General features: G+C 33.9%; 1 non-coding gene across 1 annotated transcript; it reads left to right on the forward strand.

Annotated features, from left to right (window-relative positions):
• Nucleotides 1–6,917: 6,917 nt before the first annotated feature.
• On the forward strand, nucleotides 6,918–6,970 carry LOC118525181 (small nucleolar RNA SNORD74). The gene has a single exon (XR_004912017.1). It is a non-coding gene; the product is annotated as a small nucleolar RNA SNORD74 (small nucleolar RNA).
• Nucleotides 6,971–18,504: the final 11,534 nt, after the last annotated feature.

Consider the following 18,504-nt stretch of genomic DNA (forward strand, 5'->3'; position numbering starts at 1 on the left):
TCTTGAAAGAAGCTGGGGATGGGTGGGTGACAGTATTAGTACCTATAGAGAAACAAAAATAAGAAATGGCAGAATTCTTCACAGACTGAGCAAGCAAGAGAGAGTGGAATGAAATATTTAAAGTAGTGAAGGAAAAACCACCAACCTAGAATTCTGAATCAAACAAAATTATCCTTCAAAAGTGAAGGAGAAGTATTTTCTTAAACACTGGGGGAATTTGTCACCAGCAGAACTGCCTGGCAAAATGTTAAAGAAGTTCTCTAGAGAGAGAGAGAGAAAGAAATATATATATATGTGAGAAATTATATATATGTATATAATTTCTCACATATATATATGTGTGTGAGAAATTCAGACCTACATAAGAAAAGAAGTGCATCAGAAAAGGAATAAAGTTAAATAAAATATTTCATTTTTTTGAATTTCTAGATGATCTAACAGATAAGTGTTCAAAATAATAGTAACAAGAATGTGTTGGTGATTATAGCAAATAGATAAAAAAAAATGGCAGCAATGTCATAAGGGATGGAATGGAGAAATAGAAAATACTCAGTTATAAGATACCTACAACATTTATGAAACAACATACTGCTATGTAAAATGGACTTGGATTGGTTGTAAATGTACATTTCAAATACTAAGACAACCAGTAAAAAAAGTCAAAAAAGGAGGTATAAATGAATTAGTAAGAGAGGAGAGAGAGCTGAATGAAAATATTTCTCAATTAAAACCAGAGAAGGAAGAGAAAGAATGAAAGACAAAAAAAAAACGTGTAAAAATTAACACACTACTACATGTCATCTATAAGACCAAATTTAAATATAAACACACAGATAGATTAAAAGGATAGGGTTGGAGAAAGATATGCCATGTTAATAATAATCAAAAGAATACTGGCATTGCTTTATTGATTTCAGGTAAAAGAGACTTCAGAACATAAAGAGGAGCATTACATTATTATAAAGGAGTCAATTCTGTAAAAAAAAAAAAAAAAAAGTCCTTAAAATCTATGCATCTAACAACAGAGTATAAAAATACACCAGGCAAAAACTAGAGTGTCAAGGAGAAATAGACAAATCACCAATTAGAGCTGGAGACTTAGACACCCCTCTTTCAGTAATTGAAAGATCCAACTGGCAGAATATTGGAAAGGATAGAGCTGAACTGAACACCACCATCGATCAATTGGATCTAACTGGCAGCCATTAAATATCTAACAATAGGAGAATTCATATTTTTTTCAAGATCATATGGAATATTCATTATGATAGATCACATTCTAAGCCATAAAACATACCTTAGCAAATGTAAGAGAATAGAAATCATACAGCATATACTCTCAGACCACAATGGAACCGAACTAGAAATCAATAACAAGAAAAATGACTGGAAAATTGCCAAGTATTTCAAAATTAAACAACACACTTTTAAATAACATTTGAGTCAAAGAAGTCTCAAAATAAATTGAAAAAATATATATTTTTTGCACTAAATAAAAATGCTAATGTAATTGCCCAAGTTTGTGGGATGTAGTGACAACAATGTTAATGGAAATTTATAGTATAGAATGCATATATTACAAGAGAAGAAAGATCTAAAATCAGTAGTTTAGGTGTCTACCCTAGGAAACTAGAGAAAGAAGAGTAATATAAACCTAAAGCAAGCAGAAAAAAAGAAATAATAAAAATTACAATGGAAACTAATAAAATTGAAACAGGCAAACAGCAGAGATCAAAGAAACAAAAAGCTGGTTTTTGAAAAGTTTTTGATAAACTTCTAATCAAGCTAAGAGAAAAAAAAGAGAGAAGACCCAAATTACTAATATCAGAAGTGAAAAAAGGTCATCTCCACTTTTCCTATGGACATTAAAAAACTAATAAAGGAATATGAACAACTCCATGCCCATAAATTTGATAACTTAGATGAAAAGAACCAATTCCTTGAAAGACTGATCTTACAAACTCACACAAGGATAAGCAGATAATCTGAATATCTGTTAAAGAAATTGAATCAATAATTAATAGCCTTCCAAAATGAAATCACCAGGCCCAGATAGATTCACTGTTGATCTACCAAAAAATTTAAAGAATTTAGATCAAGTCCATTCAATCTCATCCAGAAATTGAAACAGATGAATCCCTAGCTCATCTATGAAGTCAGAATTATTCTAATATCAAAACTAGAAAAAGGTATTGCAAGAAAATAATATACAAATCAATATTTCTCATGAATATAGATGCAAATATTGTCAACAAAATACTAACAAATAGAATCTAATTATGTATAAAAGTAATTATATATCACAACCAAGTAGAATTTATTCCAGATATACAAGACTGATTCAACATTCAAAATCACTTAATTCAATCCATCACATCGAAAGTATAAAATAGAAAAACAATATGATTATATCAATAGATGCAGAAAAATTATTTGACAAAATTCAACATCCATTCATGATGAAAACTCTCAGTAAACTAGGAATAAAGAGAAACTTCATCTTGATAAAGAACATCTACAAAAACTTGCAGCTCACATCATGCTTCATAGTTGGAAACTAAACAATTTTACCATAAAATTGAGAAGAAGGCAACTTCATACTAAAATTCCTAGCTAGTGCAATATGACAAGAAAAAGAAATTAAATGTATATTGATTGAGAGAAAAATATAAAATTGTCTTTGTTGGCAGATGACACAATTACTTATGAAGAAATTCCAAAGAATTCACACACACACACACACACACACACACACACACACACACACACAACTCTTGGAACTATTACATAACATTGTAAAACCAAGTTAACATATAAAAGTCAACTGATTTCCACTGCAGCAGCAATGAAAAATTTGGATTTGAAATTTCAAACATAATGCCACTTTCATTATCACTATTTTAACAAAATACATACAGGATATATGAGGAAAACTATAAAACTGATAAAAATTAAAGAGATTATAGGGCGCCTGGGTGGCTCAGTTGGTTAAGCGACTGCCTTCGGCTCAGGTCATGATCCTGGAGTCCCTGGATCGAGTCCCACATCGGGCTCCCTGCTCAGCAAGGAGCCTGCTTCTCCCTCTGACCCTCCCCCCTCTCATGTGCTCTCTCTCTCTCATTCTCTCTGTCTCAAATAAATAAATAAAATCTTAAAAAAAAAAAATAAAGAGATTATAAATGAAGAGATATTCCATGCTTATGAATAGAACAACTAAACAATATTGTTTTTTTCCCAAGTTTAAGTATAAATTCAAAGCAATCCCAATCGAAATCCCAGCAAATTATTTTGTGGATTTTCGAAACTGTGTCTAAAATTTATATGGAAAGGCTCAGAATAGCCACCACAAGGTCAAACTGACACTAACCTTCTTCATGTTTTACTATAAAGTTATAATAAAGACAGTGTAGTGCTAATGAAATAATAGATCAATGGAACACAATAGAGAGCCAAGAAAAGGACCCATACAAATATAGTCAACTGATCTTTGGTAAAGATAATTCAATGGGGAAATGAAAATCTAGTCAACAAATGATGCTGGAAAAAATTTTACATTGACATGATAAAACAATTATAGACACTTTTCACAAAAATTAACTCAAAATGGATTATAGACCTAAAAGTAAAATGTCAAACTATAAACATTCTAGAAGATATCACAGAAGGAAACCGAGGTGAGTTTAAGATTGGCAATTAAGTTTTAGATACAACACCAAAAGCATTATCTATGAAAGAATAAAATAACTTGGAATTCTCAGCAAGATATTTTTATCAGATATTTATTATCAGATAATAAAAAGACATGCTATTATCTGGGAGACAGTATTTATAAAACACATATCTGATAAAGGACTGGTATTCTAAATATACAAAGAACTCTTTAAACTCAAGAAGGAGAAAACAAAAAAAAGAATTAAAAAATGGAAAATAGGGGCACCTGGGTGGCTCAGTTGGTTGAGTGTCTGACTTGATTTTTTTCTCAGGTCATGAGCTCAGGGTTGTGAGATCAAGCTCTGTGTCAGGCTCCATGATGCGTGTGGAACCTCTTTGGGATTCTCTCTCTCCCTCTGCCCCTCCTCACTACCCACCCTCCCCACTCCTCTGTAAAGAAAAAAAAAAAAGGAAAACAGATCTGAATAGATCTTAAAAAATATACAGATGGCTGATAAGCATATGAAAAAATGCTTAACCTCGTATGCTATTAAAAAATTACAGATTAAAACAACATTGAAAGACTACTACATATCCAATCCAAATTACTGACAATACCAAATATGGAAAGGATATGGAGCAATAAGAAATCTCATCCATTCCTGGTGGGAATGTGAAATGATGTAGCCACTTTGGAAGACAGTTCGGCAGCTTTGACAAAGCTGAACATAGTGTTAGCATGTAATCCAGCAATACACAAATGAGTTGAAGAATTGGATACAAAAAAGACTCTGCACATGAGTGTTTATAGCAGCTTTATCCATAACTGTCAAACAATGGAAGCAATTAAGATACCCCTCAATAGGTGAATACATAAACAAATTTTGGTACTTCTATACAGTGGAGTGTTATTCAGCAGAAAAAAGAAATGAGCTGTCAAGTCACCAAATGACATTGCCTAAAATGCACATAGCTAAGGAAAGGAAGCTACTCTGAAAAGGCTACACTACACACTGTATATTTCCAGTTATAGGACACTCTAGAGAGGGCAAAACTATGTAGACAGTAAAAGGATCATCCGCCCCCCTCCACAGGACATGAAAGAGGGTGAAGCGAGTAAGTGAACTGCATGGGATTTTTAGGGTGCTAAAGCTATAAAGGATGATACTGTAATGATGTTAAAACATCTTTAACATGCATGATGTTATGCATTTGTCAAAACCCATGGAACTGTATAACACAAAGAGCAAACCCTAACGTAAATTATGGACTTTAGTTAAAATAATGTATCAGTATTAGGGGTACCTGGGTGGCTCAGTTGGTTAAGCATATGACTTCGGCTCAGGTCATGATCTTAGGTTGCTGGGATTGAGCCCCACACCAGGTACTCACTCAGCAAGGGGTCTGCTTGTCCCTCTCCCTCTGCCCCTCCCCTTGTTCGTGCTCTCTCTCTCTCAAATAAATAAATAAAATCTTTAAAAAATAATAATAATGTATCAGTATTGATTCTTTAATTGAAACAAATATACCACAGTTATATAAGAAGATGTTAAAAATAAGGGACAGTGCATGAGAGCGGTTATATCTGATCTCTGTACTATCTGGTTAATTTTTCTGTGAACCTAAAATTGCTAATAAAGTAAAGTATATTATTTTTTTTTAAAGAGGATGAAGTACTTTGCAAGTATTGGAAAAAATATTTTTTTATAAGTTTAGCCTAATATTTCCTAAACATTGCAAAATCTGTAGTAAAAAATATTTTTCTATTGCTATATCTATTAGAAATGGAATTTTTTCATTATACTACAAACAAAATAAAATATAGAAATATATTTGATGTAACATCAAAATAAATACCTTCTAGACAATTCTGAATATTGAGCAGATAATAAAAACAAAAACTCTATATTAAATAATAAATGAGAGCATTTGTCATTTTCTAATGTATAACAAAATGAAATGCAAATAATTACTTGTATCTCGTATTTAATTCTCATTTCAGGGGTGTCTGTGTGGCTTAGTTGGTTCAGCATCTGACTCTTGATTTCAGCTCAGGTCACGATCTCCATCAGGGACTTAAGAGCTAGCCCCACATTGGCTCTGCCCTGGGAGTGGAGCCTGCTTAAGATTCTCTCCCTCTCAAAAAAAAAAAAAAAAAAAATTCTCATTTCAAAATCTATTTTATTATTTATAAATATTAGAAATGTAAAGTTTAAATGTTGTATATGAATCATGTTTTGATAACTTTGTGGTAAAAAAAGAATTTTCCCATGAGACTTTTTTTTTTTATTGTTTTATCTAATTAATACAGATCTATGTATGGGCTTTTATTAGTATTTTGTGAACATGGTGTTATAAATGTGCTCCTAGGCCCAAATATTTTTATATTAATCAACTCCAGCTCAGTTTTTGACAGAAACTTTTTGGGCGACACGTCTTCAGATTTAATCACAAACAATACATTTAAGGCTTCTTTTTCTTACTTTCCTCCATGTGTCTTTTTTTTAATTTATTTTTTATTTTTTTTATTTTTATTTTTAAGGATTTTATTTATTTATTTGACAGAGAGAGACACAGCGAGAGAGGGAACACAAGCAGGGGGAGTGGGAGAGGGAGAAGCAGGTTCCCCGCTGAGGAGGGAACCCGACGCGGGGCTCCATCCCAGGATCCTAGGATCATGACCCGAGCCGAAGGCAGATGCCCAACGACTGAGCCACCCAGGCATCCCTCCTCCATGTGTCTTAGTCTCTTGTATTAAAATATGCTTACGGTGGCTAGTTTAAAAAACAGTGTGAATCTTAAACTTTTGTTTTGTTTAAAAAAATCCATGCACTCGTTCAACATGGAGTATATTTCTTTGAGTTGTTCATGTGAGAAGCAAGCTGTAAATCAACTTGCAATGTTTTTCTTAATTTGGGACTTGTGTTCAAGTTAATTATCTCTGTCCCAGTATTCTACTGCTTTGAATGTGTTTCTTCTAATCATGATTATCCAGGCTCTCCATCTGTCTTAGTTTTAGATGTCTAGACTGCCCCTTCGTGAGAGATACCCTGAGGAATCCAATTTCAAAACAACCCTTTAAGTATGTTAAAAACTATTCAGCATTTTACATTACATATGTAATAGAACAAAAATGGATCACTAGAAAGAAACCTGATCTATTGAAATTGATAATGAGCTTTGTATTTTACAACCTAGGTTCAAAATCATTATAATTTGTTGGGTTTAATGTAGAGCATGAAATCAGCCATAATATCTGGTTTGCTAAAATATGCCTGTGATGAAGCTTGCGTTGGTAGGGACATCTGAGACTGGTTTGCTAAAATATAACACAGGCCGCTGGGGGCAGGGAAGTTTTCAGAGGAGGGTGTAGGCCCTTGGAATGTCCAGGCCGGCGTAACCACTCTGCTATTGGAATGCCGCCAGGGAGTTGCCTTCCCCAAGCTCTCTTAGCCCGAAAAACCACCCTGTGATCTAAGAGATGTATGCATTGTCCCTTAGGCTATGATTAGCAGAACTGTAGAACACGCAGATTAGCATATCCTATCTTTCCGGTAAACAGATCCTCCCAGTTCCAGTAAGACCCCTTGTCACACATCACGTGCTTGAGAAACAGTGATAAGGATTTGTGATTCTCTTGAAGGACCAATAAAAGCGGGAGTAAAGAAGAGCAAAGGGTTTTCGTCTCTGAGCTTTGACCCCCTTGCCTTCTCCTCTCTTTCACTGCAAAGTCTGGGCTCATCTTTCATCCATCGGTACAGGGATTGCTGGCCATTCCCGTCAATAATTATGCTTTGCTTATTTTAAAAACTCACATACTTTATCAGAGGCACCACATCCTCCAAGGAAAAGAAAGAGGGGATCTTTCTAATAATACCTATAGAAGTCTTTTTGCTGGTTCTTTTCACTCCTTATTATCCAAAAGAAAGAGGGGATCTTTCTAATAATACCTATAGAAGTCTTTTTGCTGGTTCTTTTCACTCCTTATTATCCAAAAGAAAGAGGGGATCTTTCTAATAATACCTATAGAAGTCTTTTTGCTGGTTCTTTTCACTCCTTATTATCCATAGATGTCACACGTGCATGATTTCTGCTGGGTTGGGGGAAGCACAGCTGGTAGCTACCATCACAACTCAAATACACATCTGGTGTGATATTGCCAAAAAGATTCTTCACTAATTTATATGATGAAACATCTTTTACCTACTACCCCTTCTCACAGAAGCGCAAGATATTTCCAAAAAAAAACCCATCTGGACTCTTTGGTAAAAGGAGATAGTTTTGTTTTGTTTTGTTTTGTTTTTTTTATTAACATACACTGTATTATTTGTTTCAGGGAAAAGAGATATTTCTTATCTAATAAGACACTGTTTTCATTGGATTTATTAGATTATCTCATTAGATTTTATTATTTTTTCGACAATTTGGTATTATGCATTGCATCACTGACAATTATATATTAGTGTCAGATACGTTAATTCAAAAATAACCTTTTGAAATATTTTTGAGGATCCTTCTTAATTATTTCAACTGTCTAAGACTTTCCAACATACCAAGAAAGAACTAATTACTTCTTTTCCCAGTTTAGCAAATTCATTTTTTGTCTCTTTTACTCAAGACTTGGCATTCCATAAATCTTCAAGTCTCCAAAAGTTGCTTTAAAATAATTTCAGTACTAAAATATAAAATCAACTCTTTATAACCACGTACTTTAAAAATTAAGGTTTCATAATTTTGTTTTTTATTTGCTATATTGAACAGTAATTGTAGTGTTTATTTGTTCTTAAATATATCTGATTGGTCACATGATAAATGATGGAATTCGCATTGCTCTAAGAGTTCTAACTTAGGCATTTTCTAAATTCTTCAAGTTTACTATTCAATATTTACTGGTTATATACAGTGTGGTATCTATTTTAAATGGTATTAGGTGATATAAAATCATAGGCACTCTACTGAATTATAAAAAGTATTTCAGGAATTAAAATAATTCTCTAATTAGGGCTGTGTGTTAAAGCTCTGAGGTTTTCAAGTATGAGAAAACAGTTATGCTCAGAAATGTCCAAAATGAGCACATGAGTAAATTTATACAATAGTACCCTTGTGTGCAAACTACAAATTCTTTTCATTTCTAGATGTTTTTTAAATTATCATACTATATTTTCAGAACTGCTCCAGTGCTGTTAGTCATAAAATAGCTAATAAAATAGTCTAGTCAAGTCAACTTTAAGTTTTAATCCAATCAATAAATAACACACATCCCCCCCCAGCAAATATTACAAGCAAATAAATTTATAGGTTTATATAGTAGTTATTGAGAAGAAGGGAGGTAGAAAATGGATCAGAGAATCAGGAGCCAGATGAGGGGGCATAATGTAGGCCTTTTAAAGAACTTGGATTTAGTTTCAATGTAATGGAAATAATTTGGAGACATGTAGGCAGTATAGTACCTTGCTATAATTTTTTTTTTCTCTTAAGTTACTCTTTTTATTGTTTTGAAAAAAAAAGTTATAGGAAGAAAAGGGAAGAAGCTGGAGTCTAGAAATAAGACTATATTAATGTCAGTGACATGTTAAGTCAGAATATATATTTTTGAAAGCTGTATTATCAGTAGGTTCGGATAGTATAGGTAAAGGATATGGTCAAATGTCCCAGATGTCATGTCAACTGCCCCAGTTGCATCAACACCTCTCCTCCAGCTCACACCTATGGCATCATTAGCTTTTCTTCATGACCAGGAAAAGAGATTAGGCCAGGTTCAAGATTGGGTTATTTCTATATATTACAATAAGACAAAAAATGGGTGCTGCCAATGATAGTCTCACACTGAAAAGAAGCTAAGAAAAATAATACACAGAATTTCCAGCAGTACACCTAGTCATCATCTTTGTATGGAAGAAGAAGTGGTTAAAAACAAGGTTGTACATAGACTCATGAACAAATGTGAATACCTTGACTATTTTGTTTGCTCCTTGATGAAGAAAGGTTGTAATAGTTGACAAGAGAGTTTTAGAAAAAGGCTAGTGGATGAGCCCATGGGAATCAGCACAAGTGGGTGAATTTTTGTGTCGCATGTCCTGAGAGCAGCATCTTCTGCAGAAGAGATACTGAAACACTGTATTTATAATATATAGATACTAACCAGTCTCCATCCTTGGTCACTACTGTGTTTGCCTAACAGACCTATGAACAGAGTACTCACAGTGCTTGGTATGAAGGGTATGCACGGGCTAAATAATGTGAGCTCCCTCTCACCAAGGTTATTCTACTTACTGCCACAGCTAAAGCCACCAGCAGAGATCAAATCATCCCTCTGATGGCAAGTGGACTCATGAGACTGACCCCTTTCACCATGGAAAGGACAGGAATTTGTCTGAAGTGGAATTATATGTATTTCAAGTATAAGGAAGAGATAATAAACTGCCATAATGGCATTGTGGCCCTTTATTACTATTGTAATTATTATTCTGGAAGTTGTGACCAGCTCTTACAGTGGATAATTAGTAACTTAGCATAATGAGTGGATCCAAGTTGTAGAAGGAGTGGACCAGAGTACAGAAGAACTTATGGGTGACTCCATCTATATATGCCTTGTCACATAGTATGGGCCAACTCGATTGTTTCCTATTGCAAACACTGATTCATTATTGCTGAAAACATTCGGATGCTCGGCCTGTGCCTGTGTCATGCTAGAAATGCCAAGGAATTCATGCCCCCAGAAGCCCCTCTTAACCAATAGGAAATTATGGGTCAATATCCACAGATGAAAACTACTTACAAGACACACACTTTATTAGCCATCTTTTGTATAAGTATTTCCTTTTATCACCTCCAAAAAATGGATTTTTGCACTCAAATCTTGGGTTCTCATCTAACTTTGGGGGAAGCTTCTTGAAGACAGTCAAATAGACATTCCCTGCTCTCTGTTTTTATAAATATGTAGAGCAGTACAAGGGAGAGGTCCTGGTTTACCAGAATCTTGTTTATATGCAGCTTAGCACATCTCTCTGAAGAATAGTGAAAGGTAAGAGGATTGTATTTTGATATTTCCTTCTCTATCCTCCTTTAATTAACTCTATTTTAACAACTTTAGGATGCTAGCTATATATGTGGCCACATTCCCTTTTCCACAGCAATCACTATACACAACTTTTGGTGATGATGTTCATTTCTCTTCTAATTCTGTTCCACACTGATATCCTAAACTAAAAGACTGAACTGTAATGTTTGTAGAAATATACACTTTATGTAAAATAATAGGGAAATAGGAAAGGGGAATCTGGATTTGTTGGGTCATTTGGCTTGAGTGGCAGGGCTTGCACTGAAGTTTGGATCAACTGAAAAGTCTTTTCTTGTCCTGAACCTTATTCAAAATTTGTAGCTTTAGGGTACATGGGTGGCTCAGTCAGTTAAGCATCTAACATCAGCTCAGGTCATGATCTCAGGGTCCTAGGATTGAGTCCCACATCAGGATCCACACTCAATAGGGAGTCTGCTTGTCCCTCTGCCCCTTACCCTGCTTGTGTTCTCTCTCTCTCTCAAATAAGTAAAATTAAAAAAAAAAAAATTGTATCTTTAAAGATTTCTTTAAAATGTATTGGAGACACAGGCCAACCTGAGATATTTAGTTCCTCTGAAATTCAAGAAGGTTGACCAACTGTCGTACCACTTACTTAGAGCTAGAGGGTACAACAATTCAGCAATTGCTATTTGATTTTAGATAGTATTTCGACATGTCCCAGAGCACTGCATTCCAGAAGCTTCACCATGTTTTTTTTTTTTTTTTTAATCCCATCACCTGCTCTATCTATATATTATCAGGTTAGCCCTCATAACAGCTACCTGGTGTTCCAGCTTTAGTCAGCCTGCTGTACGGCAGTATGGTGGTTCTTGATGACGGTCCCAAAATGAGAGGTACTTAATAATTCTGTAGACTAAATTATGACAGAAAGCTGAAGTAAGCCGGAAAGAAATGTTGCTGTTACTGTCAGTTGAAAACAAGTTGTTTATAGTATTTGTGGGTGCCTGGGATAGAATATAAAACATTAGCCTGAAAGCTTATAAAAGATGACAGGATCTGTGTTGATTTGTTCAAGTAAAGAGATTATATTAGGAAACTATCTGCCATTAGAGCTAATACCGGTTATGTTTATAATAATCCTCTTATATTCTCCAAGATTCATGTGTTTTCTACATAAGCCAAAGAAGCTAAAAACAGGGAAGTGGTAGGAATAACCAGTCCTCAACATTCTAGGTCCCTTATAGTGGCATTAGTTTTTGAAATCCATAATTGATACGGTATCATATGTTTATTGCTATTTTAGTAAAGAAGGAAAGGGCTTCACCAAAGCTTTCTTATCACCAGAAGCCAATGTGGATATTGTGCCAAGTTCCATTGTGGTTAATTCACATTTGCATGTATAGAGTAAGCACCAGATAGATCTTTTTGAGGTATTGCTCAAGCCATAATCTGCGTCCTTCTGCTTACCATCTGAGTGACAAATCGCAGTGACTTTCTGTGATACCAGAAATGCATATCAATTCAAAGTCCATAAGCCAAAATCCTGTAACTGAGTATTCCCCTTCTCCAGAACTAGAGGGTTTTATATCTATCATCCATCTATCTGTCTTGTCTATCTATCTATCTATCATCTATCATTTATCTATCTATCATCTATCATCTATCATCTATCTATCTATGTATCTATCTATCATCTGTATCTATCTATCTATCATCTATATCTATCATCTATCTATCTATATCATCTATCGTCTCTCTCTATCATTTATCATCTATCATCTATCTATCTATCTATCTATCATCTATCTTTCATCATCATCATCTATCATCTATATCTATCTTTCATCATCATCATCTATCATCTAATATCATCATGCATCTATATAATTATGTATCTATTATTTTTTATCACAGGTCCAGTAGGACTGTTTTTAGGTTGCTCATCCATTTTGGCTCTAGGTGTACCATGATAAATTGTGCCCCACCAAAGAAACTACAGTTCAAACCTTTTTGATTACAGAGTTGACCCTGCTCTTCATTACAGTGGTTATGGCCATTCTGTTTCTGGTGGTTACATGCTGCAGTTATTGATGCTCTCAAGCACGATATCATTCAAGATTGATAAAAAAATCAGAAATTACCTTAGGTATTTCTAGCCAAAAGAGATTTAAGATAAGTAATTAAATACTTAGAAAATCACATGGAACTGTGTCTGGACTGTTGGTCTCAAATTCACACCAGTGATTCCATAACAGAAAGGTCAATAAATAGCGCAGCCACTGCTGCTTTTCTGGGCTCTCACTGTTCAAACAGCCTCTTCTCATATGTGGTCATCTTTGCCTTCATTCTGCGTTTCAAGTCTTATGCTTTTGCATCTAATTGATGCAATCTACTTCTCTTCTAGAATGTTAGTTGCAAAATGTCATGAAAATGTAGTTTTTGCTTAGAAAAGATAATTTTATTATTAAAACATATGGTGATTTTAAAAGGAAAAGTCAGTGCTTTATCTGGTAATCTTTCCACCATGTTAAAAATATCTGAAGACTGGTAATTGAGATTAAAAACTTCTGCAGAAAAAAAAAAGAAAAGATTCAATATAAAAAGGAGGAAATACCTCCTCAATAATTGCTTTGCCTCTAGTTATTACTTTACTTGCATGTGTTTTGTTTTCAAGAAAATTAACAAAAGTGATGAAAAATAAAAGCATCTAATTCTTTTGAGGACTTATGATGTGCTGAGCAGTGTTTGGCATATTACATGAATTGACTATTTTTTTTTTCACTAGAACCTTAAAAGATAGCGTATTTATTTCATTTTATAGATGAGGAAATTAAGACATGATATGTTAAATGAAACACCAAATATCACAGCAGCAAGCAGCAGAACAGGATGTCAACCTCAGGTAGTGTGTTTCCAACGTCTGTGCCCTCAACCACTGTGATATACCATTTCTAGTTTAATATTTTCTGAACATAAGGTCCTATCTTGCTGGACTCTGATTATTCTCATGGCTATTTCTCTCCAGCTGTTGGAAGAATATAAAAACTTTTAAAGATTTAGAGTCTCTTCACATTGTTTTTCAGTTTCTTCTCAAGGTTTTCTTGACCTGGACATTCTTCCCTGTATTCATTAAATTAACTAATTTATATTTCTAAGTAAACTCAATTCCTCATTTTCCTTCATAAATTTTTTTTAATAAAAAATAAGAGTGTCTATAATGTATTCAAATATATCAAATATCCATCTATTTATCATCTATCTAGCTCTTGTGAGTTTTGGTAATAGGAAAACATATTAAGTTAAGTTGCTACAGGAAGAGAAGGTGTAGAACTTTTGGATTTTCAATAATTATAGAATTATTGAAATTAAATTGGGATATAAAAATACATTTACAAATACATTGTTTTCCTTCCCAGCATTAAAACTATTATTCTTCATCATCAGAGTTGTTTTGTTTATATAAAAATGGAATGAAACACTGAAATAAAAGAGAAAGAAACGATGGTTAACGAAAAATATTAAGAAGGCAGATGTTATGTAACCTAATGTAATATTCTTTTTCTTTTTTTTTAAGATTTTATTTATTTATTTGACAGAGAGCGACACAGCGAGAAAGGGAACACAAGCAGGGGGAGTGGGAGAGGGAGAAGCAGGCTTCCCGCTGAACGGGGAGCCCGATGTGGGGCTCGATCCCAGGACCCTGGAATCATGACCTGAGCTGAAGGCAGACGCTTAACGACTGAGCCACCCAGGCGCTCCTATGTAACCTAATGTAAAAGGATACTTCCCAAGGTAGAAATTAATTAACTTCCCCATGAAAATATATACGAGTATCATTATGATCATGCCATATGTGTGATACTCTCAATAGAGAGAACTCCAATGTGGACATTAGCTGGTATCCCTTGCTTGCACAGCTAGATTGTCCAAGTAAATAACTAGCAACAGAGAGGCAATATCTATAGCAATTTATATAAGCACAATTTGCAAGCATTTGTAATCTGCCCTAAATAGATTACCAGGGACACAAGTCTGACTTCTCTAAGTGTCACATACTTCATTTGTGAATGAGATCACTAGATGCCAGGATCCCTTAAAAAAAAAAAAATTCTGAATTTCTGTTCATCCTATGTACTTGAAAGGATAGATCATTGTCGTCCATTTTTAATGGATGATTCAATTAATGTGTAATTATATGGTATAAAATTATTATTTCTTAAAAAAAAGAATGATTGAGGAATCCCATGACAATAGAGATGACTGGAAATATTATTGCCATAGCTTTCCACTCTTAGTGGCTTGGAGATCTCAGTGCATTTTTGCACAAAATATTGCATTTAGCATATTCTCATTTCTAAAGTTGACCCTTTCTAATTCCACCAGTTATTTTTTAAATTCAACCAGATGTTATCAAATCAGATCAGAACTGTCTGATACACTGAGTAAAAAGAAATGTATTTTTATACTGAGAATTAGTTTTAAAATTGCCTTCACTTTTTTTTTTTTTTTGAACTTCAGGGGGCATGTAGAAACAGACTGAAAAATTTTTCTCGTATAATTCTGACTTTCTACAATTCTAAGAACTTGGTCCATCTCAGGAAATATTACTTGTATTACTTCTAAATTTTATTTTTGTCTGGCATTCCCTTCATAGGAAAAAGACATTAGTGTTTGGTATCTTTTTGTTCAGAAGCAATCGTGCCACCTGTAACCTTTTTTCACTTTAAATATGGAATCTAGAAAAATAAAGGTATTTTATGAGATTATCCCATGCTATCCTTCTACCAACCAGATTGTTCTCAATTTCGTTGAGAGAGATGAATGAATTTATTGCCAAGGACATCCGAAGTAAATTTTTAGCAATCATTATAATAAATAATAAAAGTTATGAGTAATTGTCAAACTGTTTAGATATGACTACATAAAATAATCAAAACTTTGTTACATGTGCTCTAGAATATATAATATCAAGTAAAAACGTTTTGAAACATGAGCCATTGTGTTAATATTCTAATTGGTATACTAGTTTGCAACAAGAAAGAAAAAGGTCTTTCCTGAACACTTCTGGCTATTATAGGATAATGATACTTAGTCTTTTTCTTTGTCACAAATATACCCTTTCTCTACCCTGTGACAATTGACTTGAGTCTAAATTAAACCCATTTAAACTGCCAATCTCGTTGAGTTCCATTTTCACTGAGCGCTATTAATTCATTTATTAATATCCTACTCCTATCGACTGATTGAGGCTTGCAGTTTCTGGAGAAGTATGGATCTGAAACGAATATTCAGTGTTCCTCCTTTGTAATTTCAAGTTGCAGTGATTATGGCATCTTATGTCCTGTTTCCTATTTCAGATCATCAAAGGAACCTCATTTAGAAACAGAGATAGGTTGATCCCTTCTGAGCAACATCTATCACAATGTAAATGACTCCCTTTTGAATTTTCAGGTTAAGGAAAATTTGCAATTATCAACTCATTAGATATCATTTGAAAATTTTTCTTGTTTAAATGTCTTTTTTCTTTTTAAAAGTAATTATTAAAAATTAATAGCCTTATTGAGGTATAACTGATATACAAATAACTATACATATTTTTCATTTATAAATTATTCTGAATTTGTTTTTACTACTGTAACATAAATAGAAACTCTTAACTAAATTTCCTACTTCAGAAAAATTAGCTTTAATTTTAATAATCTCCTTCAGTCTTTTGAACTGCAAAAATTCAGTTGGCTACCTATCAAGGAATTATGGCAACATATCCATATATATATGGGCCAACCTTCCATTTAATCAAAAAAAATTTTTTTTTTTTTTAGATTTTATTTATTTGAGAGAGACAGAGATAGTGAGATAGAGAGCACAAGTGGGGAGGAGAGGGAGAAGCAGGCTCCCCACAGAGCAGGGAGCCCGATGCAGGACTCGATCCCAGGACCCTGGGATCATGACCTGAGCCGAAGGCAGACGCTTAACTGACTGAGCCACCCAGGTGCCCCCCGTTTAATCAAAATTTAACAGTTCATTTGCATGACTTATTTTTAGTGTTTTCCTTCTTGTTTTATAAATAACCACAGAGGTGAAAATCTAGCTTTCAAGTCTAATACACGTTAAAGGTACAAAAACTACCATAATACTTAAAAAATATTAGAACAATTATCTTTTTAAGAAGTCTACTCTCAATTTTTCTTTTCCAATATGTTGAAGAAATTTTAAATAAATAAAATTGAATAGCTGTCATTCTTCAAATTTCTTTTTTACTGATAGCCTCAACCTGTTTCTGTCATGGACTTTTTCCTCAGAACTGCTCTGAGAAAACTAGTTTTTAAATGGGTTTGTTAATGAGCAACTATCTAGCCAAATATGAATGTATTAAGGGAGGATGAAGTAAGTATTGTTGGATAATACAAAACATGCCTTAAATTAACATGAAATAACCGAGTGTTGGATGTTTAAAGTGGATAAAAAAATAGAACATTTCTTTTTTTTTTTTTAACATTTCTTTATTTATTTTAGAGAGAGAGAGAGAGAGCGTGAGCAGGGGGAGGGGCAGAGGGGCAGTGAGAGGAAGAGAAGCAGACTCCGCACTGAGCGGGGAGTCCAACGCAGGGCTCAATCCCAGGACCCCGAAATCATGGCCTGAGCCAAAATCAAGAGTCAGACACTCAGCTGACTGAGCCACCCAGGCGCCCCACCAAAATGGAACGTTTAAATAGTTTATTTTGACTTTCATGTAAAAATTCAAACAATATGCCATTGATTTTACTGCTACTTACTTTGTTTCTATATACTCACTACACGCTTCGTTTCTTAGTTGAATTTTTCAATTCCTTGACCAGGTCTTAGAAAACTCTGCTGTTCTCTCAATAAGCTACTAACATATATGTATATAAACTACTAACACATCAGTTTGATTCTTTTTTCAATAAAGAATGGGATGGCCCCATTTAAAGACTTTAGAGCTAAAGATCTTAATATGATGATAAACTGTATACTGATTTTTCAAAAATAACTTTTTATTTTACAGTAGTTTAGAGTAACAGAAAAGTTGTAAAATTAATACACGTAGTTCCCCTATACCCCTCACCCAGTTTTCCCTATTATTAACTTCTTGCATCAGTATATGTGTTCTAACTGTACAATACTGATAGACTATATTAAGTAAAGTCCACATTTTATTCAGACATCGTTAGTTTTTACCTAATGTCCTTTTTCTGTTTCAGAATCTCATCTGAGATATATTTAGTTGTCATGATTCCATAGGCTTCTCTAGACTGTAAGAGTTTCTCAGACCACCCTCATTCCTGATGATCTCAATTTGTTATTTGAAAAGTATTAGCTAGATGTTTTGTAGAATGTCCTTCAATTTTGGTTTGCCTTATGTTTTTCTCATTGTTAGACTGGTGATTTTGTGGGGAAAGGAAGACCACAGAGGCAAAATGCCATTTCATCACATATCATTTCATCACATTTCATCATACCATATATTATACATTTTACGTACTGCTAGTAATGCTAAACTTGATGAACTCAATGAAGTGGTGTTTCTCATTTTTCTTCATTGTAAAGTTATCTTTACCCTCTTTCCATAGTGTACTATTTGAATGGAAGTCGCTATGAGCAGCCCACACTTAAGGACGCTCCACCTCCTTGAGACGAGAGTAACTACATAAATTTTTTGGAAATCTTTTGTATGAAATATTTATTTTTCCTCCTTTTAGATTCAGTCAATTATTTACATGAGTATGGACTCGCGGATATTTATTTTAAGCATTTAGTTATGATCCAGTTCTGTGTTACTCATTTTTTTGTTCAAACTCCTTCCGCTTTGA

This window comes from Halichoerus grypus, chromosome 3 (genome assembly GCF_964656455.1).
Source record: "Halichoerus grypus chromosome 3, mHalGry1.hap1.1, whole genome shotgun sequence".
NCBI lineage: Eukaryota > Metazoa > Chordata > Mammalia > Carnivora > Phocidae > Halichoerus > Halichoerus grypus.